Source organism: Odocoileus virginianus, unplaced genomic scaffold, assembly GCF_023699985.2.
Source record: "Odocoileus virginianus isolate 20LAN1187 ecotype Illinois unplaced genomic scaffold, Ovbor_1.2 Unplaced_Scaffold_1, whole genome shotgun sequence".
NCBI lineage: Eukaryota > Metazoa > Chordata > Mammalia > Artiodactyla > Cervidae > Odocoileus > Odocoileus virginianus.
In genome coordinates, this window is record NW_027224263.1 from 11,369,945 (window position 1) to 11,397,261 (window position 27,317).

At 42.0% G+C, this 27,317-nt stretch overlaps 1 long non-coding RNA gene and 1 other non-coding gene across 5 annotated transcripts in view; one reads left to right on the forward strand and one right to left on the reverse strand.

Moving 5' to 3' along the window:
- Nucleotides 1–27,317, forward strand: part of LOC110146222 (uncharacterized) — a 57,210-nt gene that overhangs the window by 20,044 nt on the left and 9,849 nt on the right. For 2 of the 4 annotated variants that reach the window (XR_002316442.2, XR_011485905.1), the window contains 3 exons: nucleotides 8,313–8,450; nucleotides 9,894–9,935; nucleotides 19,942–20,033. This is a non-coding gene — a long non-coding RNA (uncharacterized lncRNA). Of the gene's footprint in view, nucleotides 1–8,312; nucleotides 8,451–9,893; nucleotides 9,936–17,343; nucleotides 17,497–19,941; nucleotides 20,034–27,317 lie in introns of all 4 variants that reach the window. The other 2 variants (XR_011485906.1, XR_002316441.2) reach the window with 2 other exon arrangements.
- Nucleotides 835–907, reverse strand: TRNAG-CCC (transfer RNA glycine (anticodon CCC)). The gene has a single exon. It is a non-coding gene; the product is annotated as a tRNA-Gly (tRNA).

The window sequence follows — 27,317 nt, forward strand, 5'->3', positions numbered from 1 at the left end:
CAAATAGTTCTTAGATACGAATCACATCCCCTTACCTTCTAGAGTCACTGCCAAGCTCATTACGGTTAAAAGATTTCTCAGACCAGGTACAGCACTCACCTGGCTAGAGTCTACCATTTAAATGTATTTCATACATATGAGCGTTGTTTCCTTTATAATGTTTTTCATTGTTTCACAGTTATTCCAGATTGAACCACTTTTAAAATTTTCTTTGTGTTTTCTTTATGGGAAAACACCATTCAATGGTTGTTGTTTATATTCTCCTCTTTCTTTCCCAGTAACAAAATTTTAATTCTTCACTTTGACATTTTCATGTCTTCCTCTTTGTGTTTCATATTCCTGCTGTTGGTTGCCACTCTCCTCACTAAGTTTTCTCCCCCTTCCCAACATTGAAACCTAAGCCTTCTTCTCTTTTCTATGTCTTCAGTTTGAGATGTTGTGTATGAATTCTAGTAAAACTTTTAAGTGATCAAAGATATTTAACTTTGAGCCAGTTAGAATCTCGCAGACTTACGTCATCTTTCTAAGGACTTCAAAGTAATTCACCTTAAAAACTAAAATAGTCCATTGTAGTACTGTGTTTATCATCTCTATCTGGGAACTAGGTAGGGGCACATTTTATCCCTTCTTTCTTTTTGTTGTTGTTAGTTTTTTTTAAAATGTGTTTAGTGCTATGTTCAATGAACATAACATCATTAAATGCTAAGACTATCTATTTATCCTTGTGCGGTCTTAATTAAGGCTTGTGGGATCTTTGATCTTCACTGCAGCATGCTGGATGCGGGATCTTTAGTTGTGGCATGTGAACTCTTAGTTGCAGCATGTGGGATCTAGTTCCCTGACCAGGGATCAAACCTGGGCCCCCTGCATTGGGAGCACAGAGTCTTAGCCACTGGACCACCAGGGAAGTCCCTTCCTCCTTTCTCAAGAATGGTCAAATCAAGGTGCACAGGTGATAACTTTTCCATTGTCATCATCTTGATTGTTGTTTGATGTCCAGGCCAAAGTAAGGAACTGCTAGCCTATGGATTCTGCATTATTCCCTCCACTGTAAGCTAAAAATGATGCTAGGACAGGCTGAGGGAGACTGCTTTCCATCATGTGTGGGTTAATGGTCTGGCAGAGGCAGGACTCTGGATTTTGAGGCCCCCAGAAGATAGGGACCCTAGCATCTAGGCAATCCTCCTTTCATATTTTGTGTGTAGCTGAGTCTTTGGGGCCTGACCCAGCTCTCCCAGCAGAATCCTGTGGTCATCCTTTTCTACAGAAGATGTGGACACAGTGGGAATTTAGCTGTTGATAATATTATAGACAGTAGAAATTTTCAAGTGTTGCTTCTTAAAGTAACAAGTGATGGCTGAGGGTGCAAGGGAGAATGGCCTTCTCGGCAACTTATCAAATGAAGTGTCAAGTGTGAAATGGTTTCTAAATTGTAAAAGTATGAAACACATGATGGCCATTGCTATTGCATTATAAATTGCATGAGTTGCTTTTCTGCCAAGATTTTAAAGAAGGACATCAAAGATCTCAAGTATTGCTGTAGTTCAGTTCAGTTTAGTCGCTCAGTTGTGTTCGACTCTTTGCGACTCCATGGACTGCAGCATGCCAGGCCTCCCTGTCCATCACCAACTCCCGGAGTTTACCCAAACTCATGTCCATTGAGTCAGTAATGCCATCCAACCATCTCATCCTCTGTCGTCATCCCCTTCTCCTCCTGCCCTCAATCTTTCCCAGCATCAGGGTCTTTTCCAATGAGTCAGCTCTTCCCATCAGGTGGCCATCTGCAGTGATTTTGGAGCCCCCAAAAATAAAGTTTCCACTGTTTCCCCATCTATTTGCCATGAAGTGATGGGACCAGATGCCATGAATGTTGAGCTTTAAGCCAACTTTTTCACTCTCCTCTTTCACTTTCATCAAGAGGCTTTTTAGTTCCTCTTCACTTTCTGCCATAAGGGTGGTGTCATCTGCATATCTGAGATTATTGATATTTCTCCTGGCAATCTTGATTCCAGCTTGTGCTTCATCCAGTCCAGTGTTTCTCATGATGTACTCTGCATATAAGTTAAATAAGCAGAGTGACAATATACAGCCTTGACGTATTCCTTTTCCCATTTGGAACCAGTCTGTTTTTCCATGTCCAGTTCTAACTGTTGCTTCCTGACCTGCATACAGTTTCTCAAGAGGAAGGTTAAGAAACTTCAAAATTCACTTTGCTTACCTTCTGATTAGGGCATTTTTGTTTTGCTTGAACGTAGAGCCCATGGCTGAGTTATTTTTTTCTCCAGCTTCACTGAGGTATAATTGTATGCCAAAAACTGCAAGTAATTAATATGTAAAATCTGGTGAGTTTGGACACATGAATGGACCTAGAAGACATTAGGCTGAGTGAGATAAGTCAGTCACAGAAGGACAAATATGACATGAGATTCCTCTTAGATGAGACCTCTGAAATAGTCAAAAGTAAGGATGGTGGTTGCCAGGGGATGGGAGGATGGGGGTATGGGGGAGGGGTTGGTATTCAATGGATAGAAAGTAACAGCTATACAGTATAAGACGCGAACGTTCCAGAGACCTGAACTACAAGTAGTATTTACAGTTAACAATAAGGTTCATTTCAGTTCAGTTCAGTTGCTCAGTCGTTTCTGACTCTTTGTGACCCCATGGACTGCAGCATGCCAGGCTTCCCTGTCCATCATCAACTCCCAGAGCCTGCTCAAACTCATGTCCATCGAGTCAGTGATGCCATCCAACCATCTCATCCTCTGTCATCCCCTTCTCCTCCTGCCATCAATCTTTCCCAGCATCAGGGTCTTTTCCAGTGAATCAGTTCTTCACATCAGGTGGCCAAAGTATTAGAGCTTCAGCTTCAGCATCAGTGCTTCCAGTGAATATTCAAGACTGATCTTGCAGTCCAAGGGACTCTCAGGAATTTTCTCCAATACCACAGTTCAAAAGCATCAATTCTTTGGCTTTCAGCTTTCTTTATGGTCCAACTCTCACATCCATACATGACTACTGGGAAAACCATAGCTTTGACTAGATGGACCTTTGTTGGCAAAGTAATGTCTCTGCTTTTTAATATGCTGTCTAGATTGGTCATAGCTTTTCTTCCAAGGAGCAAGCATCTTTAATTTCATGGCTACAGTCAACATCTGCAGTGATTTTCAGGCCCAAGAAAAGAAGGTCTCTCACTGTTTCCATTATTTCCCATCTATTTGCCATGAAGTGATGGGACCAGATGCCATGATCTTCATTTTTTTTAATGTTGAGTTTTAAGCCAACTTTTTCACTCTCCTCTTCCACTTTTATCAAGAGGCTCCTCAGTTACTCTTCGCTTTCTGCCATAAGGGTGGTATCATCTGCATATCTGAGGTTATTGATATTTCTCCCAGAAATCTTGATTCCAGCTTGTGCTTCATCCAGCCTGGCATTTTGCATGATATACTCTGCATATAAGTTAAATAAGCAGGGTGACAATATACAGCCTTGATGTACTCCTTTCCCAATTTGGAACCAGTCTGTTGTTCCATGTGTGGTTCTAACTGTTGCTTCTTGATCTGCATACAGGTTTCTCAGGAGGCAGGTCAGGTGGTCTGGTATTTCCATCTCTTAAAGAATTTTCCACAGTTTGTTGTGATCCACACAGTCAAAGGCTTTGGCATAGTCAATAAAGCAGAAGTAGATGTTTTTCTGGAACTCTCTTGCTTTTTCTGTGTTTGAACAGATGTTGGCAATTTGATCTCTGATTTCTCTGCCTTTTCTACATCCTGCTTGAACATCTGGAAGTTCTCGGTTCATGTACTGTTGAAGCCTCGCTTGGAGAATTTTGAGCATTACTTTGCTAGCATGTGAGATGAGTGCAATTGTGTGGTAGTTTGAACATTCTTTGGCATTGCCTTTCTTTGGGACTGGAATGCAATAAGGTATCACAGACTTAAAAATTGATCAGTGCATTTTTTATATCATCTGGTTTCTCTCTGGATCTGCCTAAGGTCAAGACCTCACCTTTTTAATTTCCTCAGCATTCCACAGTTTTGGGGAAAAGGCAGAGATGTTCCTCAGTTGGAGGTTAGAGCAGATTCCCCAAGCCCATGTTACCCCCACTTTGTTGGCACTTCGCTGTCTTATTTTTTTCAATTCATTTGTTTTTAATTGAAGGATAATTGCTCTACAGTATTGCGCTGGGTACTTTGCTCTCTGAAAGAAGAATCTGGCACAGCTTCATGTTTATTCTTGGTTATTCTTCCCAATTTACTGTCACTCAGAGCTGTCTGAGCCAGGGAGTTGGTGCGGGGACAGGGGATTTTGAGGCCTGGCCTAATTCCAGGCAGATATCCAGTAGCACAGCACTTAACCCCAGGCCAGGCTTCTGGCAACTTCTGTCCTCTGGAATTTTGCTCTAAACCTAGAAAGAAGAAAATAGACATAAACTCCCTCAAACACAGAGCGATAGCACTGGAGTCATCAACTTTATTCCCCAGGCCTTTTCTAGTGCCTTGCTTACAACATAGCTCTAAAGAATGTTGTCATCTGGTTTCTAGCTGTACAGATTAAAAGCAACAGGAAGAGATATTGGAGTGGGGGATGGGGGGTAAGAAGCTCAGATATACTGATGGGAAGTCATACTGACAAAATAGCACAACATAATAAAGCATGTTGATTCTGATTACCCTGAACTAGCTGGGAAAAGATTCAAGTGAATTAAGAACTCCGGGAAGCATGTAATATATACACGTATATTTCATGTCATCAGAGATAATCTTTAAAGATTTTGGTGTTTAAAGGATACGACTTGCTTATCTATGCAAATCCAGTTGTTTCTAACTCTGCTATACCTTGCCTAAGCCAGAATTATGAACTATTTCTTGCAATGACAATATAATGCTTTTTGATAGTGAGATTTGAAGCCCTGAGCAGAACTGAAATTGTCTTGTTTTACGAGAGTGATTCATGCATTGAGCAAGAATGTGATTTGAATCCTAAATTCATTCATTCTGAGATTTGGTCCTCAGTAGAGGCATTCCTTTTCAGACTTCATCTGAGGCTCCCTCAGGTACCTCTAGGCTTTTGCTCACATTTTGGCAATTGGCCTAGGAGCTGCCTGTGATCCTGCACGGAGGCCCGAGCTGCATGGGAGGGCAGCTCAGGGCTTGGGGATACCAAACAGGAAGTGACCTCAAGCCTCAAAGAAGTCACTGCCAGCCTGTTGCCTGGGTTCACTATGCCAATGAACCAGCCCGGCCTCGTTGTCACCACCTCTGAGTCAGAAGTCTGGGCAGGGTGCAGAGGCTAATGTGCAGACTCCACTCTGGCAGCCTGTCCCGTTCTCATGGCCTTGAGCTCTCTGCCCAGCTGCTGTGAACTGGCAGGCCTTGGGTGGAAGGGACACCGGTTGGGCCAGGGCTTTCTGCTACTGTCAGAGGCATCTGTGATCAGTCCAGTTCACTTCCTCAGTTGTGTCCGACTCTTTACGACCCCATGGACTGCAGCATGCCAGGCTTCCCTGTCCATTATCAACTCCCGGAGCTTACTCAAACTCATGTCCATTGAGTTGGTGATGCCATCCAACCATCTCATCCTCTGTCGTCCCCTTCTCCTCTTGCCTTCAATCTTTCCCAGCATCAGGGTCTTTTCAAATGAGTCAGTTCTTCACATCAGGTGGCCAAAGTATTGGAGTTTCAGCTTCAGCATCAGTCCTTCTAATGAATATTCAGGACTGATTTCCTTTAGGATGGACTGGTTGGATCTCCTTGCAGTCCAAGGGACTCTCAAGAGTCTTCTCCAACACCACAGTTCAAAAGCATCAGTTCTTTGGTGCTCAGCTTTCTTTATAGTCCAACTCTCACATCCATACATGACTACTGGAAAAACCATAGCTTTGACTAGACGGACCTTTGTTGGCAAAGTAATGTCTCTCTGCTTTTTAATATGCTGTCTAGGTTGGTCATAACTTTTCTTCCAAGGAGCAAGCGTCTTTTAATTTCATGGCTGCAGTCACCATCTGCAGTGATTTTGGAGCCCCCCAAAATAAAAAGTCTGTCACTGTTTCCATTGTTTCATCCATTTGCCGTGAAGTGATGGGACCAGATGCCATGATCTTCGTTTTCTGAATGTTGAGTTTTAAGCCAATCATCTGCAATCACCTCCCTCCTTTTGCTGGTTGATTAATAGTCTGGGCGCTCACCTCTGCTGGCAGGAAAGTCTTGTTCACACCTCTGACTCCCCACCCTGTGACACAGAGCATGATTGCCTCAGGTCAAAGCACAGGAAGAGTGAGGCTGCAGAGCCCATGCGGCAGACAGAAGTGTGGCTCCCTTAGCCCTTGCCAGCGTGATGCCTTGGCCAAGCCCTTTGCCTCCTCCCTGTTCCGTCCCTTAATGCACTTCACCAAGGGGTGCTTGCCAATTGGCCAGTTTACTCCATCCTCCTTGTTTGGGGATGATTCTCATGGCAGTAGGACTACTGAATGGGGCACTAAAATGTGGTAAAGCCCTGGACTGGAAATTGGGAAAGCTGGGTTCTGGTCCTGGATCAGCTGTGGGGTCTTAGATCTCTTACTCCTCTGCCCGAGGGGGAGGGGCAGTGGTTGCATTCAATGATCTCGAAGGTCCAAGCGCTCACTCTTCTGTTCTCTGTCCTGTTCATACATACAGAAATGGGCCATTTTTGAGCGTACCTTCTCTTTTCCTCCATCTCCATATCTCCCTTCACCTGAGTTTCTCTTGTGGTGAATAAGTTCTGAGTCTCTTTCTTTCAAAAGCTGGCCAGGGAGTATGGCAGGATTGTATTCTCGATGCCTGAGTTCTGGGAGTTTTGATTTTGGAACTGATGTGGAATTCAGGATTAATACAGATATGGTAGTCCCATCTGAAAGTTTATCACTGAACAGCAGGCAGACCAGCCCAGCTACCTGTCCGTGTCACAGTGAGGTTTGGAACTCGACATCTTAGCCTCAGTTTACTCTCTTGCATGTGACTTGAGCCGGTGCAGGAGGACTAGGCTGTGCCTTTCCCTCTCATCCTCAGCACTTCCCAGAAAGGTGAGGGAAGGCTGGAGAGGGTGTAGCAGCAAGCTTGGTCATGGATACCTGACAAATGGCCAACTTTATTAAGTGCCTACTGTCTGATAACTGAGCCAGGGATTGTGGAGCGCGGAGACTAAGAGGGCAGCTTTTGACAAACAAACTCTGCCTGTTCTTGGCTTTTGGGCCTGCATCAAGTTGTTTACTCCATTTGGCATGCCCTTCCTCTCTTCTTAGCTTATTGAAAATCCTCACCATCCAGCAAGTTCCACCTCTTGCCTGAAGTTCAGCAACCTTTTACTGAGGACCTCACCATTCCCCAGCCCTGTTTGGGGGGTACAAAGATGAACAGACATGTTGTCCCTGTCCTCAGGCAGACTGTGCTGTATATATTTTCCTGCTTGGGTCACGGTGGCTTCATATTTCTTCCTTTCTTCTCTCCAGCTAAAACTGAAGCCCCTTGATGGCAGAGGCTATATTTTGGGGGGCTCCACAATGGCAAATAGATGGGGAAAATGTGGAAACAGTGTCAGATTTCATTTTCTTGGACTCCAAAATCAATGTGGATGGTGACTGCAGCCACAAAATTAAAAGACGCTTGCTCCTTGGAAGAATAGCTATGACAACCTAGACAGTGTATTAAAAAGCAGAGACATTACTTTGCTGACAAAGGTCTGTATAGTCAAAGCTATGGCTCTTCCAATAGTCAGGTATGGGTGTGAAAGTTGAACTATAAAGAAAGCTGAGCACTGAAGAATTGATGCTTTTGAACTGTGGTGTTGGAGAAGACTCTTGAGAGTCCCTTGGACAACAAGGAGATCAAACCAGTCAATCCTAAAGGAAATCAACCCTGAATATTCATTGGAAGGACTGATGCTGAAGCTGAAGCCTCCAATACTTTGGCCACCTGATGCAAAGAGCTGACTCATTGGAAAAGACCCTGATGCTGGGAAAGATTGAGGGCAAGAGGAGAAGGGGGCAACAGAGGATGAGATGGTTGAATGGTATCACTGACTCAGTGGACATGAGTTTGAGCAAGCTCCGGGAGTTGGTGATGGACAGAGAAGCCTGGCATGCTGCAGTCCATGGGGTCGCAAAGAGTCTGACATGACTTAGTGACTGAACAACAACAACCACTTCAAGTTAGGTGATTCACTAGAAGGATGACTCACAAGATGCAGCTGCAGGTTTTAGTTGCAGGTGAGGTCTTACAGCAAAGGATACAGAGGAAGGCAGCAGGAAAAATACACACATTGCTCGGGGATAACCTTCTGAATTTTTCCCTACCCAGGGCCACACAGGAACAACTCACAGCAAACTACAGGGACATTCATGACATGTCTGTGCCCAGGGAAGTCCACCAAGTCTCCAGGTCTGAGGCATTTATGAGACAAAACTCAAGACTCAAATGAAACTTACTTAAAGCCAGGTACATCATAACTCTTCTTAAACACTCCTGAGAGGACCTCCTGAGCTGGTACAACACACACCATTTCTCTGGACAGCATGGTCAATCAGAGACATAAAGAACCTGCTGAGGGCCATTGTCCCAGGGGTATAGGTCAGGGGTCAGTTATGATGCCAGGGTCCCTTGGAGACATACAAGGACTGATCCACGAGACCTTCTGTATTAACTCTTTCTTCCAAACTGTGTCTGATACAGTTCGTGTCCCCTCTCAGAGTGCCCAGCGTGGGGCTACACAAGACCTGGCCGCCTCTTTGAGCTCCACTCAGATACACATCACTATCTACTTGTCTTCTCCAGTCCCCTAGACACTGGCATGTGAACATGTCAAAATCTGAACTTGAATACCCCCCCACCACCACTTTTCCCCATCTCAGTAACTGTCAGCATCATTCACTCTATTGCTTGAGCCCCAAACCTGGGCATCATCCTTAATTCTCCTCTTCCTTTCACCCCCTCATCCACAGTCGATCCATAATTCCTATTTTTTTAAATATTTATTTATTTATTTGGCTGCGCCAGGTCTTAGTTGCAGCACTTGGGATCTTTAGTTGTGGCATAACTCTTAGTTGCAGCATGTGGGATCTAGTTCCCTGACCAGGGATCAAACCCAGGCCCCCTGCATTGGGAGCTTGAAGTCTTAGCCACTGGACCACCAGGGAAGTCCCTGTAATTACTATTGATTCTAACTCTGAGGTGTATCCCAAATGTGACCACCTCTCGTTCTTTCAACCAGTCTGGTCCAAACCACCATCGTCTTTCATCTGAAATACTCATCTGCTTGGGCTTCCCTGAGGTAAAGAATCTGCCTGCCAATGCAGGAGACGCAGGAGACACAGGTTCAATCCCTGATCTGGGAAGATCCCCTGGAGAAGGAAATGGCAACCCACTCCAGTATTCTTGCCTGGAAAATCCCATGGACAGAGGAGCCTGGCGGGCTACTATCCAGGGTGTTGCAAAGAGCTGGACACTGTGACTAAAGGACAACATCAAAGCTCCATTTTTTTCAAAGCATTTGTTTCTTTCAGTTATGTGCTGATAGAAGCCAGTGTAACTTTTATTATAAGTATGTCAGTTACTAAGAAAAAGAAACTTAATATATTTTTAAAAAGTAAAACTAAAGTTTAGTGCTTAAGGTTGCAACTTGGGTACAAATTAAAAAAGAAAACTAAAAGAATGCAAAGAAGGATTGGGATGGGATATATATCAGGTTTCTGAGGTAGCTGGCAAGGTTCTATTTCTTGACCTAGATGAGAATAAGAAGGTATTGACTTTATAATGCTCTACTAAGATGTGCAGTTTTTTATATGTTATACTTTATAATTTAAAGTGATTACAAATATGTATATCAACTGTTCAAATGTAAATTATTTTAATGCAGATATCCCTTGTGTGTTTTCATTTCAGGATCTCTGAAGACTTCCTTATGGATTTTGTCTCTGGGAACACGTGAGTTCCTGTATGAGTTTAATAGAGAATTTAAAATATGTATCATCGCTTATAGTCAGAGTCTTACAAGTGAAAACAAAACATCATTTCCCTTATCAAGTTGGCAGAGACTTTTCAAAAATGTTATTACTCAGTGTTGGTGAAAAGTATGAAGATATAGGAACTTATATGCCCTGCTGGTAGAAATGTAAATGAATACAACTTTTCTAGAAACCCAGCTTGTAGTCTGGAACAAGGGCCTGAAAATGTTCATATTCTTTTTCCCAGTAAGCTCAATTCTAGGAGATTTATGTGAAGGAAATGATCAGAGATTACATGCAAGAATGTGCCTTGCAACAATTTTATAATACTGAAATCTTGGAAACAACAGAGATGTTTAACACTTGGGAAATAGTATCATCACACGATGGAATATTATGCAGCCATCAGTATGGATGGTTTTGAATATTGGCACATAGAATGATGATGGTGGTGGCCAGGATTTATTAATCACTTACTATTTGCCAGGGACGACTATACCTCTTTAAATGAATTCTTGTATCGCTGCAGCAGTGCTTTGAGGTGAGTACTATGATTATTCACATTTTGCAGATAAGAAAACTGAGGTTCAGAAAGTTATGTAACTTGTCCAAAGTCACACTGTAATTAGCAGTAGAGCCAGAGCTTGCATCCAGGCCTGAATACTCCAAATTTACATAAAGTCTGTTAATAGTAATAATCTTTAAGTGATAGGATTATAGTGATTTTTTTTCTACTTTAAATTTTCTTTTATACTCTTAATTTTATACAGCCATCATTTATCAATTTTATAATCAGAAAAAAATAGCAGCTTCTCCCAGGTATTCCTGCCACACAAGGATATACTGACTTCTAGCAGAAGTGTCTAGGAGCAAAGGTAGGCCCAAAGGCCTTGGGACGAGAAATAACTGAAGACTTCCCTGAGGTTCGGCCTCCCCAGCTCCATGGCTAGTCCACACTTTTCCTGAGAACACTGCCCTTTCACTGGACTGGACAGGCAGCCCCCTTGGTCTGGGTTCTTTGCTTTTGTACAAGTAGTCTTGCTGAGGAAAGGAATGGCATATGGGCAGGGACAAAGGGCAGGAACAGCCTGCTTTTTAAATTTCCTACTAAAATTGCCTCCCTGAATTCCTGTGTCTCACACTGCTTGCCTCGTAGCTGTGCCCTATGTAACAGGAGTTCTAACTTGGCACCTCTGGTATGCTTCTGTACCACGTCTACCCTTAGACCAGGGCTCAGGCAGCCTCCTTCTGGCTCGAACTAACCAGCAACCTTGTTCAGGGGGCTTCATGTGGCCGCCAGTGGGTCATCACCACTTTGTCCTATTTCCATGCATGTATCTGCTACTCCACCTTCCTCCTGATCACAACTGGTCTTTTCCCTAAACTGGGATCTTTTAAGGGAAGATGAGGTCAGAAAATGCAACAGATTCAGTGTGACACCCACCATCCCCCCCCCCCCTTTCTCTAGACCTGGGAAAACTTACTCAGTGCTCCTGCCTTACAAAGAACAGGTCGGTCCATGAAAGAAAGACATTCTGGGAGTCTGCCCCAGGTTAGCCAAGAGACCTGGGCATGAAACTGAGCTCTTTGGCTTCCTGTGCCCCCTGTGCTGTCTATATTTAGCCGAGCTGCCCCGAGCCTTGTCCACCTTGACTGAAAGCCAAAGCAGGCAGTTTGCTTATAAACATTCTGTGCCTGCCAGCTCATGCCAGCCAACCATTTAGATATCGGTTTTAAAATATGAGGCTCCCCTTGGACCCAAGTCCGAGGGTCTGCAGAGAATACACACCAAGGGCTCCACAGCCCAAGTTTTTCCCAAGGCCAAGAGTGACCTCAGCCAAGTGCCTGAAAACGAAAGGCGTGTCTCTCACCGCTTCATCTTGGCAGGGCTCAGCCAGCAGCTCCCTCTCAGTCCCACTGTTCCTGGTCACAGTTCTTTGAGTGTGTTGACCTACTTTCTCCTCTTCAGAGGGAAGACAGAAACCAATAAATGTCTCGCGAGAACTCTTGCTCTCAGGAATGGTGACTCTGTCTTCTGGCCCCTCATCCTTTCCCTGCTCCATTATCACTCTGCTCTGCCCACTTCAAGCATGACTGGAGCAAAACCCTGAGTGTTGCTTACTGTCCCCATATTACCGCTGTATTTTCAGAGGCAGCATGGCCCACATATCACAGGGATGGGGACAGAGCCTGCCCACCTTTCCTTCCTTTCTTTTTTTTTTTTTAATATTTATTTTGAGCTGTGTTGGGTCTTAGCTGTGCTGCATGAGATCTTCACTGTGTTATTTGAGATCTTCCCTTGCCATGCAAGTTGTGGTGCATGGGCTTAGTTGCCCCATAGCATGTGGGATCTTAGTTCCTCAACCAGGGATCGAACCATGTCCCCTGCATTGCAAGGCAGATTCTTAATCACTGGACCACCAGGGAAGCCCCCCCCCCCACCCTTTCTTTCCCTAGTACAGCCCCCACTGGTAAGTGCCGTGTGCTGGAGTGAGGTTGCTTCTGCATGAGAACCTTTTGGAGATCTGCAGGGTGTCTCTGATTTTGTGACCAGTGGCATGATGAACCAAGAGACATCCAGCTTGACTCTTTCCTACATCTTTGGCATGGGCCTCTGAAAAGTGTCTCAGGTGTCTCAACTCTGTAGTTGCCTTGACAGGCAGAATCCTTTGGACAGTATACACAGGTGACTCTGCAATACTCTTCATTGAGATTTTCAGTGGCGAATTGATCAGTTTAAGCTTTCTTTACACTTCCCAGTCTGCATGCCATTGCCCACTTCCTCTAGCCATCAGTTACAATCAGCTTGGAAAATATATGCCCATTTTAATATCAGTCTGAGAAAAGTTACTTAGGTGGATAAGTCTGCTGAGGTTCAGAAGTAAGGGTATGGCTATGTCATATAATGAATTCCAGAGTGCCTTGGGAATCAAGGGGCTTTAATAAGCTGCTATGTCTATTCTCCATGACCATAGGTAATCAAATGGATCTTATTTAGCTCCTCTATCCCTGGCTGCTTTGTCTCCATTCTTTCCAACTCGTCCCTGTGTGCAGAGCAGATTATATACAACCAGCCTGTCTTCTAGCATCCTTTCAGATTTCGTTGACATTGAGTAACAGGTGGTTTGAAAAAGATTGCAAGTCTTTTTCACCAGCTCCAAAATCATATTAGAGTCACGGTGGCCACAGGAGCCTGCACCTCTGCAGCCAGCTGGGCCAGGGGTGGGGTGAGCCCTCCCCTTGGAGAGCTTAGCCAGCAGCAGGTGAGGATACAGGGCATAATTGCAGACAACAGTTGGGGGGATCTGTGCTTTTGGGGGACCCTTCCTACTTGTGGCTGTGAAGTGTCTGTCTCCCCGCCCGACCATCTGGGTTGATTGTAGGCAGAATGAGAATGGATAACAACAGGACCTCTGTCTCCCCAGGACTGGAGAAGGGAGGGGGCAACTGGGATGGGCACAAGGATGAACTGTGGGCAGTGGATAGAAAGGGTGATGTTACTGAAGAGGTGAATGATGGAAGGGACGATAATGGAAGTTATTACCTTAAAGGATGCCTCAGAGTTTCCTCAAGACTATGAAGTGAGAAGCGCCAGATTGGCAGGGTAGAGAGAAGGACACAACACTTGGAAGAAGCTTGCAGAGCCTATCTTGTCATAGGCAGCACACTTTGGTGCCTCACTGACCTAGGAAACCTTCTGTAATGAGGGCAGTGTTTCTTTGTGCTCTCTAATATGGTGGTCAATAGCCACATGTGGCTTTTGAGCACATAAAATGTGGCTGGTGTGACTGAGGAACTGAATTTTTAGTTGTAGTTAATTTTAATTAAATTGACCTACATGAAAAGATGCTCATCATCACTAATTATTAGGGAAATGCAAATCAAAACTACAGTGAGGTATCACCTCACACCAGTCAGAATGGCCATCATTAAAAAGTCTAATAAATGTTGGAGAGGGTATAAAGAAAAGCTAACCCTCCTACACTGTTGATGAAAGTATAGGTTAGTACAGCCACTATGGAAAACAGTATGGAGGTTCCTCAGAAAACTAAAAATAGAATTACCATATGATCCAGCAATCTCACTCCTGGGCATATATCCAGACAAAACTATAATTTGAAAAGATACATGCACCCCTATGTTCATAGTAGCACTATTCACAAAAGCCAAGACATGGGAATAAACCCATTAACCCAAATGTCCATTAACAGAGGAATGGATAAAGATTTGGTGTATATATACAGTGGACTATTATTCAACCATAAAAAGAAGGAAATAATGTCATATGCAGCAATTGAATGAATCAGGAGCTTATTACACTAAATGAAGTAAATCGCAAAGACAAATACCATATGATACCACTTATATGTGAAATCTAAAATATGACACAAATGGACTTATTTACAAAATAGACTCACAGACATAGAAACAAACTTATGCTTACCAAAGGGGAAACGGAGTGGGGGAAAGAAGGATTGGGAATTTGGGATTAGCAGATGCAAACTATTGTATATAGGATGGATAAACAACAAGGTCCTACTGTATAGCACAGGGAACTATATTCAATATCCTGTGATAAACCATCATGGAAAAGAATATGAAAAAGAATGTGTGTATATGTATGTGTGTGTGTGTATAACTGAATCAGACTCTGCTGTACAGCAGAAATTAACACAATATTGTAAATAAATTGTACCTCAATAAAATTTGAAAAATAAAGACATAAATTGACCTAGCTGCATGTGGTTAGTGTTTGTCCAGTGGGGGCAGCGCAGCCCTAGAGTCACAGTTGACTCAGGCAAGTGGGCGGTCCACTGCAGAGCTTTAAAGTACCAACTACAGCTGACAGCCCTGGTGTAAATCCTGGTTTGCCATTTACTAACTTTGCAACCTTGCAGAAGTTACCCAGCCTCTTTGAGCCTATTTTCTCATCTGTAAGATGGAGAGTCTAACAGTGCAGAAACCACAGAAGGCTGTTGGAAAGATTGAATGAGGTAATTCATGTAAAACTCTCAGCAAAGTGCCTGACATCTGTGAGGTGCTCAGTAAATGGTTACTGTCAGGATGTTTTGATGTTAAGATGGTATGATGTTTAGACCTATCTTATTTTTTTGTGCTTTGGCCCTAGTCATTGAACATCAGTAAATCAACCTGACTTGCTAAGTGCCTGGAGGTGTGAGGATAATGACATTTGCCCTTATTGGCTCCCTTGAGCTCCATAGCACAGGATCTGTTATTTGATTTTGTAGCTTTATTGAGTCTGAGCTCTGAATGAAATGAGGTTTTTTAATGAAAGAAAAGATGAAATTGTCAAGGTTAGAATAATAACATGAAAAAAAAATCACATGTCCCACGTTTCCAATTTTCCATTCATCGAACCGGCATTTATTTGCTGAGGGACTAGTGATTACAAGCGCAGACATCGGAGCTAGACTGACTGGGCTTGTATCCATTACTTACTAGCTGTGTGACTTGGACAAAGTTACTTAACCTCTCTGTGTCTATTTCCTACTTCTCAGTTGAGCATAGTAATAGTACCTGCCTCATGGGATTGTTGTACATATTAAATGAATCATACAATGAAATATTGCTTCACCATAAAAAGAGTGAAATAATACCATTTGCAGCAACATGGATGGACCTAGAGATTGTCATACTGAATGAAGTAAGTCAGAGAAAGACAAATATCATATGATACACTTATACATGGAATCTAAAAAATGGTACAAATGAACTTATTTGCAAAACAAATAGAGCCACAGATGTAGAAAACAAACTTATGGTCACCAGCAGGAAACTGGAGTGGCGTATGTGCGTGCTCATTCATTCAGTCATGTCTGACTCTTTTGCGACCCCATGAACTATAGGCCACCAGGCTCCTTTTGAAATCTCCATGGAATTCTCCAGGCAAGAATGCTGGAGTGGGTTGCCATTTCCTTCTCCGGAGGGGATCTTCCTGACCTAGGGATCGAACCCAGTCTCCTGCATTGGCAGGATTCTTTATCACTGAGCCACCTGGGAAGCCCCATACACTACCGTATATAAAATAGATAACTAATAAGAACCTACACAATAAGGAACTGTACACAATACTGTGTAGTGGCCTAAATGGGAAAATAATCTAAAAAAGAGTGGATATATGTATATGTATAACTGATTCACTTTGCTGTACACCTGAAACTAACACAATATTGTAAATCAACTATACTCCAATAAAATTTTTTTTAAAGATTAAATGAATCAGTGCATGTAAAGCACTTATCAAATTACTTAGCACTAATAATAAGCATTTGATAAATATTGGCTGATGTGATTAACTATATGCTCGGCACCATATTAAGTGCTGGTAAAACAAATAAGTACCATCCCTACCCTCATTAAGCTTATTGGCTAGTAGAGGGAGAGAGCTACATGGACATAGAAATATAATAAGATATAGACAATAAAGATGGAAGCATGCTCGGGATACTGAGGGGACATCAAGAAAGAAGAGATCAAGTTGGTTTGGAGGGCAATCTGAAAACTTTTCATAGAGCTGGAGAACAGTTAGTGGTGGGGTGCATTGCAGGTAGGTACATGTTTGTAGAAATAAATAAGAATGATGTGTCCAGAGAACTAAAGGCAGTTGATCAATTGGTATGCCTAGGATGTAAGGGAGAGGGGGTAAATGGAAGATAAGGTTGAAAATGTCAGCAGAAAACAAATCCTAAAAGATCTTATACATTAAGTTTAAGAATTTTTACTTTATCTTGAACAATGGGAAATCATCAAAAGGTTTTAAGTAGGGAAATACCATGATGGGGCATTTTAGAAGGACCCTACTGGCAGCCACAGTTGGGGGGAAATACTAGAGGCAGAGATGTCAGCTAAGAAACTACTGTAGTCATCCAGGCATAAGATGATGAGGTTGATGACCTAAAGTAACTGTCATGGGGATGGAAAGGTGGGGAATGGTACTGGAGATTGAATTGACTGATGAATACAGGAGGAGGACCAGTTTTGAAGAGGAAGTCGATGGAATCATTTGGGGCCATATCAGGTTTATCTAAGGCATTTGGAACTCATGGAAGAAGGAGGTTAGCACTGGACATACAAATATGGGAGACTTTAGAACTCTGCATCAGGCCCCCTTTTTTCTTACTCTCCACTTTCTTCCTAGGCTATTTATTCCCAGGGCTTTAAATACTATATCTATATTGATAAGTTCAGTTTCTAAACTTCCCTCTCTAGCCCTGACCACCTCACTGAGGTCTATCTAGACTTCTATAGCCAGCCATCTACTTAGGATCTCCAGTTGGATAACTCACACACATCTCAAATTTAACATGCCCAGAACTCAGTTCTTAAAGCAAGACCCAATCCTGCTTGCTCCTCTCCTTGTCTTCCAGCCTCAGTGGCACCCACCGTCTGTCTAGTTGCTTCAGCGAAAAACCTGAGGGTCAGACACTTTGGCTGTTCCTTCAAGTTGCCTTTGTAAAAATTCTTTCCTCTTAGACCAGCAAATGGACCTAGGAACAAACTGGACTGGAACTCATTCATAGGTAGGGGTCTTACTGTATGTTTATTGGAGAGGGGACTGGTGGAATTTGCTGGGTGAGGGATGGGAGGTGAGGGAAAGGAAGGAATCAAAGGTACTCGTACAGTACCTGGTAGGTGCTCAATGAATATTTGCTGAATGAATGGGTTGGGATATGAATGGAAGTTGAAGCTGTGGGAAATGTGTGATCTTAGGATCACTTCAAGGAGAGCCTGAAGAGTAAAATGAGATTCTAAAGAGATGTGCAGAGGAAGGGATGCTTACAAAAGCAACTTGAAGGAACAACTAGGGTGGTAGGAGGAGAAGCCGGAAAGTGTGAGAGTACAGAAGGCAGTCCTGCTTCCCTCTCCAGAAGTAACCAATGCTAACAGATGGGTGGGGAGCCTTCCAAATCATCTTCTATATATTTACATACATTCACAAATGTTTATATTGCATGCATATGTAGTTTGGGGTTTTATGTAAATGAACTCATAGTACATGCATTATTCTAGCACTTGCTTTTTTTAAAAAAAAATAACAGCTTTATTGAATTGAGCTGTACTTCGCACACCATACAATTCACACATTAAAACTGTACAATTCAGTGGTTTTTAGTATATTCATAGATATATACAACCACCATCATAGTCAGTTTTTGGAACATGTTCATCACCTCAAAACAAAACCCTGAGACCTTTAACTGTTACTCCCTTATCCCCAATGCCCACCCACAGCCTGAAGACACCACTAATCTCCTCTCTGTCTCTATAGATTAGCCTATTTTGGACTTGCCTATAAATGGAAGCATGTAATACATGGTCTTTTGTGATTGGCCTATTTCACTTAGCACATGTTTTCGAGGCTCATCTATGTTATAGCATGAATCAGAACTTCATTATTTTTACTGCTGAATAACATTCCTTTGTACATGTACACCACATTTTTTTTATCAATTCATCAGTTAGTGGACACTGGGTTGTTTCCGCTTTTTAACTGTTATGAATAATACTGTTATGAACATTCATTTACAAGTTTTCGTGTGGATGCTTATTTTCATATCTCTTGAATATATACCAAGGAGTGGAATGCTGGTGTTTTGCTGAAAGTTTTCACTTTTGTCTCAGGTTCAAAGGATTTGTTAACAAAATAAGCCACTTGTTATATACAAATAAATAATATAGATATTTATTAGAGAATTATCTAGCTTACTTTCATTAAAAGAAAAGAGAAATAGAAAGAGCAGAGAATACATCACCAAATTGGGTTTTGACCAACATCCAGACTTAAAGTCCCTTGTCACAGCACATCTGGAGTCCAGATTGGGAAAAGGGTCCCAGGCAGTGTGTCCACTCCGTGGGTGAGACTTCAAAGATTGCAGTTTGGGGTTCCTGCTTATAATCCCAGGATGGATGCAAACTGATATCATCATCAATCTGTGACCAAATTGCAAGCCTGGTTTCATGTTAATGCTGTTTGTTTTGTCTTGTAAAACTTGGAATGTTGCTAAGCCTATAGCAACATTTCTATAAAGAAAGCTGAGTGCCGAAGATTGATGCTTTTGAACTGTGGTGTTGGAGAAGACTCTTGAGAGTCCCTTGGACTGCAAGGAGATCCAACCAGTCCATCCTAAAGGAAATCAGTCCTGGGTGTTCATTGGAAGGACTGATGCTGAAGCTGAAACTCCAATACTTTGGCCATCTGATGTGAAGAACTGACTCATTGGAAAAGACCCTGATGCTGGGAAAGATTGAAGGCGGGAAGAGAAGGGGGCAACAAAGGATGAGATGGTTGGATGGCATCACCGACTCGATGGACATGAGTTTGAGTAAGCTCTGGGAGTTGGTGATGGACAGGGAAGCCTGGTGTGCTGCAGTCCATGGGGTCACAAAGAGTTGGACACGGCTGAGCGACTGAACTGAACTGAACTGAAGCCTGGGGCTTGGTTGTCCCGGCCCCCTCCAGGTTCTCAACAATCTCAAGATTCCTCCCCCATCTTATCTATGGTGCTGCAAGTCTTGCACTCACAGCAGGCAGTCACTCCCAGTCACTCCCAGTCAGGGCAGTGTCCAGGCAGGTTAGAAACAAGGTCAGAGGCCTGCTCTGCTTTTCTTTGAAGCCTATACAAGACTATTCATTTAGCTTCCATAACACTGGATCATACAGTAGCTCTATGTTTGACATTTTGAGAAACTGCCACATATTTTCAAAGTGGCTGCACCATTTTACATTCCCACCAGCAACCCAAGAGGGTTGCAGTTTCTCCACATCTTCACCAACATTTGTTATCTTGATGATTGCCATACTTGGGGTGTGATATCACTTGCTTTTTAATTTAAGGTGCCTTGAATATTTGTCCATATCAGCACATATAGATTTCTTGCATATATAACCACCATGTAATAGTCCACAGAGACCATGCATTTCAAGATGATCCTGTCCTGTACCACTGTGCTCTTTTCTCTCCCAGGGCTCAGCAGCATGGACACAGAAACAGCAGTGGTGGCTGGTTGCATTGATCCAGATTTGGAAGTTGTGTGGCAGTTAAAGCAGAAGGATAAGGTGAGAATGGTGTTGATGGTAATGGTGAGAGAATGCTTGAAGTGATTTACCAACCCTAGTGCATATCATGATGGTGACAGCCACAGTGACAAAGAGCTGGAATGGGTGATATAGCACAGTGGCCGGTACCTTAAAAGTAGGGGTTCTGCCCATGTTCATTGCAGCACTGTTGACAATAGCCAAACATGGCAGCAACCTAAATGTCCATCAGTGGGGGAATGGATGAAGAATGTGTGTGTGTGTGTGTGTGTGTGTGTGTGTGGTGGAATAGTACTCAGCCATAAAAAAAGAACACAACAAATGCCATTTTCAACAACATGGATGGACCTAGAGATTGCCATGGGGAGTGAAGTAAGTCAGACAGAGAAAGACAAATATTATATGATATCACTTATACGTGGAATCTAAAAAGAAACAATACAAATGAACCTACAAAACAGAGACTCACAGTCTCTGTAATTTATGGTTGCCAGGAGAAAGAGGGGGGATAGTTAGAGAGTTTGGGATGGACATGTACACACTGCTCTATTCAAAATGGATAACCAACAAGGACCTACTGTATAGCACATGGAACTCTGCTCAATGTTTTGTGGCAGCCTGGATGGGAGTGGGGTTTGGGGAGAATGGAAACATGTATATGTATGGCTCTCACCTTTGGCGCTCACCCGAAACTATCACAGTGTTGTTAATCAGCTATACTCCAGTACAGAATAAAAAGTTTAAGAAAAAAAGGTAGGGGTTTTGCATGACACTGAAAACATAGTTTTTTGTTTTATTTTGCATTTACCCATTTTCTTTGTTGAGGTTTTCTTTTTTTTAATTGCATCATTTACTGTTTGCCTTCTTAAACAGATGGCACAGAATATAATATAACCTTGCTTTGTGACTCAGAGTGGCCATTATGACCATCTGCTTTTGCCCTGGACCTCTGAGGCATGTAGTAATATGTCTTTCCCGATTAAATGGGTCCCAGATTTCTGTGCTTTTGAAATTCTATCTTGTTTAGTTTCCAGCTTTACTCTTTTTGGTGTCAGAGGCTGAGACCAGTGTATTCTAGGTTCTTCTAAGGTACAGATGTTTCACCAAGGGCTGACCTCATATATTTCCTGTGAAGTTCATGGATTTTATGATAGCAGTTTCTCAGGCTGTTTAGATGTTTTTTCCTCTTCTAGGTTTGTACTTGTATTATGGCAGAGGTTATGAGAAATTTGATCTCCAGAGAAGTGTTGGTGCTTCTTTAATTTGATACAAGCTGTTTTTGGCAAGCTAGTTTTCTAGCATTGAAGAATTGAACGAATAAGTTTGTATTTACCTTATCCACACTCTTTTTAATGGTAGAGACCTGCTCTGTCAATACAAGCAGCCACTAGCTACATGAAACTTTTGAGATTTCAATGTAAGTTAAGTAAATCAGATTAAAAATTTATTTCCTCATTAGCCCTAGCCACATTTCATGTTCTCAGTAGTCACATGTGCCTAATAATTGCTATTGTATTGGGGAGTGCAGATACAGAACCTTCCCATCATCATAAAAAGTTCTAATTTTCAGCTGTGGTCTAGACTTTGAATCAGTCTCCTCTCAGACTGGAGTTTTAAACATGAAACTTGTGCAGCAAGCATTTAAACAGCAGCCATGTTCCTACTACCCTATAGTACTCTCTGACCGTCCGCCCCCATCATGACCCTTCCTTGCCCTCTGTCAGTGTATTACTTCCTGTTGCTACTATAATAAATTACCACAAACTAAATGGCTTAAAACAACATATATTTATTATCTTACACTTCTGGAGATCAGAAGTCTAAAATCATCCATTTTTCAGCTTCCAGAAGCCACGGGCATTCCTTGGTTCATGGCCCCTTCCTCCATCTTCAAAGCCAGCACATAACATCTTCAAACCTCTCTGTCAGTGTCTGACCCCTGCTTCACATTGCCTTCTCTAATTCTAACCCTGCTGTTTCTCCCTTATGTGGACTCTGTAATTAGATTAGGCCCACCTGGATAATCCAGGATAATGTCCCCATCTTAAATCCTTAACTTAATCACACCTGCAAAGTCCATGTAAGGTAACACCTTCACAGATCCCAAGGATTAGGACATGGACATCTCTGGGGGATCACGATTCAGCGTACTAGAACAGGCAGTCTTCTCCAGTGGCCTCTTGTTTTCCTTGAAGATCAGTGCTGCACAGTGTACTGATATGCCAAGGTTTTCTGCAGAGAAAGGAGAATATTTTAAAATCTTATTTTCTGATTTTCTGCCTCCATCCTGTCTGGAAATATTAATGCCAAATTTTGGTTGTTCTGACTCCTCAAAATATGATCCTGTGAGTGCAGGGCCATCGGAGTGTCATATAGGCCAGACAGATCCACAGCTGACTCAGCCTCCAATCAAGAGTGTTTCCCCACGGTAACACAGTTGCTGCTTCAGGGCTGGTCTCTGCCAGCCTTTCTTCTCAAAAACAAACAGACCACAGACATAAACACAAAAAACCCTCCTGAACTGAGAACTTGTTATATTACCCAAAGCAAAGCCTCCTGAGCACCTCTTTGCCAAGAGAAGGGTGGCAGATGAAAGCCGGAGTCATTCCTAGGAGAAGCAGCAGCAGAAACCAGTGTGAAATTGGACTTCTACTCTCAGTCTGGACAAGATGGCATAGACTCATTGCTCCCTCTTCCTCTCAGCTGAGTATAATTATGAATCCTAGAAATAATTCAAGAGGCAACCAAAGGAGAATTCTAAAAGAGGTAAAGAGGAAGGCAGAGTGGCTGGGAATTCCAGGACTGGAGGAACATCGTGGTAGCCTTATGACTTACCACCCAACAAAAGGCAACATAGGCCCAGTATTTCCCAGCTCCCAACCTAGCAACAGATGGTTGCTCAGGTAGGCTCCTCTGGGTTGAGTGGGAGTCCTGCTGACAATACTAAGTGAGCATGGCAACTCCAGCAAGGAAATGTAGCAGGGAGCCCCACTGACAATAAGCAGTCAGGAGAAGTGCTTTCGTTTCCCACCAAGCCAGAGACTCCCCTGGCCCACCAAAAGATACTGTGCAAATGGCACCATCAAGGGGAAATCCTATTGCAGCAAGCAGTCTGGCTCAGGAAGCCTTTTGTCCTTATGATCTTAAGGATTCCCCTCTCCCCAAAAGATATACCAGGCATACAGCACTGGCAAGGGGTGGGGGACTTGCCACCAGAATAAGCAAAGTCAGGTAATGTGCTCTTTTTAAAGACTAGAGACTCACCTCCTCCACCTAGAGACATGAGGCAGTCCAGCCTGGTGAAGCACCTTCTGCTCCCTCGGGCAGCACCAGCAGGGACCAGTGAGGGCCCCGTCAGCACCATGTTAACCAAGCCGGACAAAATTGCACCACAGAGGTTCTGAAAAGTAAATTGTCATTGAAACCACAGCCTACAAAAGTAGGCTAGGAATTGTGTGCTAAAGCTAAACATTGTCCACTAAAATAAAAGATTTAAATTGTCTCCTAACATAGTAGCCAAATGTCCAGGATACAATGAAAAATCACCCATCATACCAAGAACCAGAGAATCACAACTAGAGTGAGAAAAGACAATCAACTGACATCACTACCAAGATGAATCAGATGTTAGAATTATCTGACAAGGATTTAAAAAAAAATTTTTTTTTATCAAAGGATAATTGCTTTACAGAATTTTGTTGTTTTCTGTCAAACCTCAACATGAATCAGCCATAGGTATACATATATCCCCTCCCTTTTGAAACTCCCTCCCATCTCCCTCCCCATCCCATCCCTCTAGGTTGATACAGAGCCCCTGTTTGAGTTTCCTGAGCCATACAGCAAATTCCCGTTGGCTATCTATTTTACATATGGTAATGTAAGTTTCCATGTTACTCTTTCCATACATCTCACCCTCTCCTCCCCTCTCCCCATGTCCATAAGTCTATTCTCTATGTCTGTTTCTCCACTGCTGCCCTGTAAATAAATTCTTCAGTACCATTTTTCTAGATTCTGTATATGTGCATTAGAATACAATATTTATCTTTCTCTTTCTGACTCACTTCACTCTGTATAATAGGTTCTAGGTTCATCCACCTCATTAGAACTGACTCAAATGTGTTCCTTTTTATGGCTGAGTAATATTCCATTGTGTATATGTACCACAACTTCTTTATCCATTCATCTGTCGATGGACATCTAGGTTGCTTCCATGTTCTAGCTATTGTAAATAGTGCTGCAATGAACAATGGGATACATGTGTCTTTTTCAATTTTGGTTTCCTCAGGGTATATGCCTAGGAGTGGGTGGGATTGCTGGGTCGTATGGTGGTTTTATTCCTAGTTTTTTAAGGAATCTCCATACCGTCTTCCATAGTGGCTGTATCAATTTACATTCCCACCAACAGTGCAAGAGGGTTCCCTTTTCTCCACACCCTCTCCAGCATTTACTGTTTGTAGACTTTTTGATGATGGCCATTCTGACCAGTGTGAGGTGATATCTCATTGTAGTTTTGATTTGCATTTCTCTAATAATGAGCAATGTTGAGCATCTTTTCATGTGTTTGTTAGCCATCTGTATGTCTTCTTTGGAGAAATGTCTGTTTAGGTCTTTTTCCCACTTTTTGATTGGGTTGTTTGTTTTTCTGGTATTGAGTTGTATGAGCTGCTTGTATATTTTGGAAATTAATCCTTTGTCAGTTGTTTCATTTGCTATTATTTTCTCCCATTCTGAGGGTTGTCTTTTCACCTTGCTTATAGTTTCCTTTGCTGTGCAAAAGCTTTTAAGTTTAATCAGGTCCCACTTGTTTACTTTTGTTTTTATTTCCATTACTCTAGGAGGTGGGTCATAGAGGATCTTGCTTTGATTTATGTCATCGAGTGTTCTGCCTGTTTTCCTCTAAGAGTTTTATAGTTTCTGGTCTTACATTTAGGTCTTTAATCCATTTTGAGTTTATCTTTGTGTATGGTGTTAGGAAGTGTTCTGATTTCATTCTTTTACATGTAGCTGTCCAGTTTTCCCAGCACCATTTATTGAAGAGGCTGTCTTTGCCCCATTGTATATTCTTGCCTCCTTTGTCAAAAATAAGGTACCCATAGGTGCATGGGTTTATTTCTGGGCTTTCTATCTTGTTCCATTGGTCTATATTTCTGTTTTTGTGCCAGTACCATACTGAGAATTATCTGACAAGGATTTTAATGCAGCACCACAAAAATGCTTCAATAAGTAATTGCCATGTCTCTTCCAAAAAATGAAAGGAAAAAAAATAAGAAGCAAAGAAACAACAAGTTATAAAAAAGAAACAGCAATTATAGAAGGAAGGATACAATAGCAGAAATTAAAAACTTGCTGGTTAGGCTCAATAGTATAGTGGAGATGACAGAGGATAGAATCAGTGAACTTGAGGATACACCAATAGAATTTACTCAATCTGAGCAGCACAGAAAAAAATAGACTGGAAAAAACATAGAGCCTCTGAAACCTGTGGGAAATTAAAAAAGATCCATATCAGAGTCCCAGAAGCATACCAAAGTCAAAGAGAGTGCAGGAAAGGGAGAAAGCTATAGACAAATATCTCATGGACTTAGAAAAATCTTCAACAAAACATTAGCAAAATGAAACCAACAATGTATAAAAGAATTACACACCATGACCAAGTGAGATTTATTAAGGTATGCAAATCTAGTTCAATATTTTAAAAATCAATCAACATATAAAAACTTGAGAAAAATCAGTCAACATAGGCTACCATATATATCTGACTCTTTGCGACCCCGTGAACTGTAGCCCACCAGGCTTCTCTGTCATGGTATTCTCCAGGCAAGAATACTGGAATGGGTTGCCTTCCCTTCTCCAGGGCATCTTCCTGACCAGGGATTGAACCCAGGTCTCCTGCACTGCAGGCGGATTCTTTACCACCTGAGCCACCAGGGAAGCCCCATCCACATGCCCATATCAGTTAGCAAAGAAAAACACATTTAATAAAATTCAACACTTACTCATGATAAAAACCATCAGTATACTAGGAGTAGAGGGGAACTTCCTTAACTTCATAAAGAACATCTAAACATAACAGCTAACATTATACTTAACAGTGAAAGACTGAATGTTTCCCTCTTAAGATTGGAATGAGGGAAGCATGTCTGTTCTTATCACTTCTATTCAACATTGTGCTGGAAGTTCTGGACAGTATAACAAGACAAGAAAAAGAAATTTTAAAAAATACAGATTAGAAAGAATCAAGGAAAACTGTCTCTGCAGAAAATTTGACCATCTGCACAACAAATCACAAGAAATCTTAAAAAAAACCTTCTAGAACTAATAATTGAACTCAGCAAGGCCACATGATATAAAATCAACACAAAAATCAATTGCATTTCTATATAGTAACTGGAAATCTAAAATAACACCATTTACAATTGCTCCAAAGAAAATGAAATATCAATATTTAGGTATAAACTTAACAAAGCAGGTACAGTATTTGTATGCTGAAAATTACAAAACACCAATGAAAGAACTTGAGATTGATTGTGTTCATGGACTGGAAGATTCAACATACTAAAGATGTCGGTTCTCCCCAGATTGATTTATAGGTTAATGAAATCTCTATCAAAATCCCAGCAAGGATTTTTATAGATAGAGATAGGCTTATTATAAAATTTATATGGAAGAAATTACCTGATTGTCTAGTGGTTAGGATTCTGTGCTTTTACTGCTGTGACCCGGGTTCAGTACCTGACCAGGGTACTGAGATCCCACAAGTCACTCTGTGCAATGCCCCCCAAAAAATTATATGAAATAGAAAAGGACCTAGAGTAGCTAAAAATGATTTTTATAAAGAGCAAACTTTTGTAAAAGATAAACCAATGTAAAGGCTTACTATATAGCTACAGTAATTAAGCCAGTATGATAAAAGTGGGAGGTAAACACACAGATAAATGGAACAGAATAGAGAACCCAGAAACACACCCACACAAATTTGTTCAATTGATTTTTGAAAGTTGTAAAATCAGTTCAGTGGAGGAAGGATAGCCTTTTAAACAAATAGTGCAGAAGCAATTGATATCCATGGGCAAAATAAGTGAATTTTTACCTAAACATCACACTGTATATAAAGATTAATTCAACATGGATCACAGACTTAAAGTGCAAAACTATAAAACTTGTAGAACAAAAGCCACAGGAGGAAATCTTCATGGTCTAGAGCTCAACAAAGTGTTCTTAGACTCGATACCACAAGCATGATCCATAAAAGGAAAAACTATTAATTGTATTTCATCAAAATAATGAAGTTTTGTTCTATGAAAG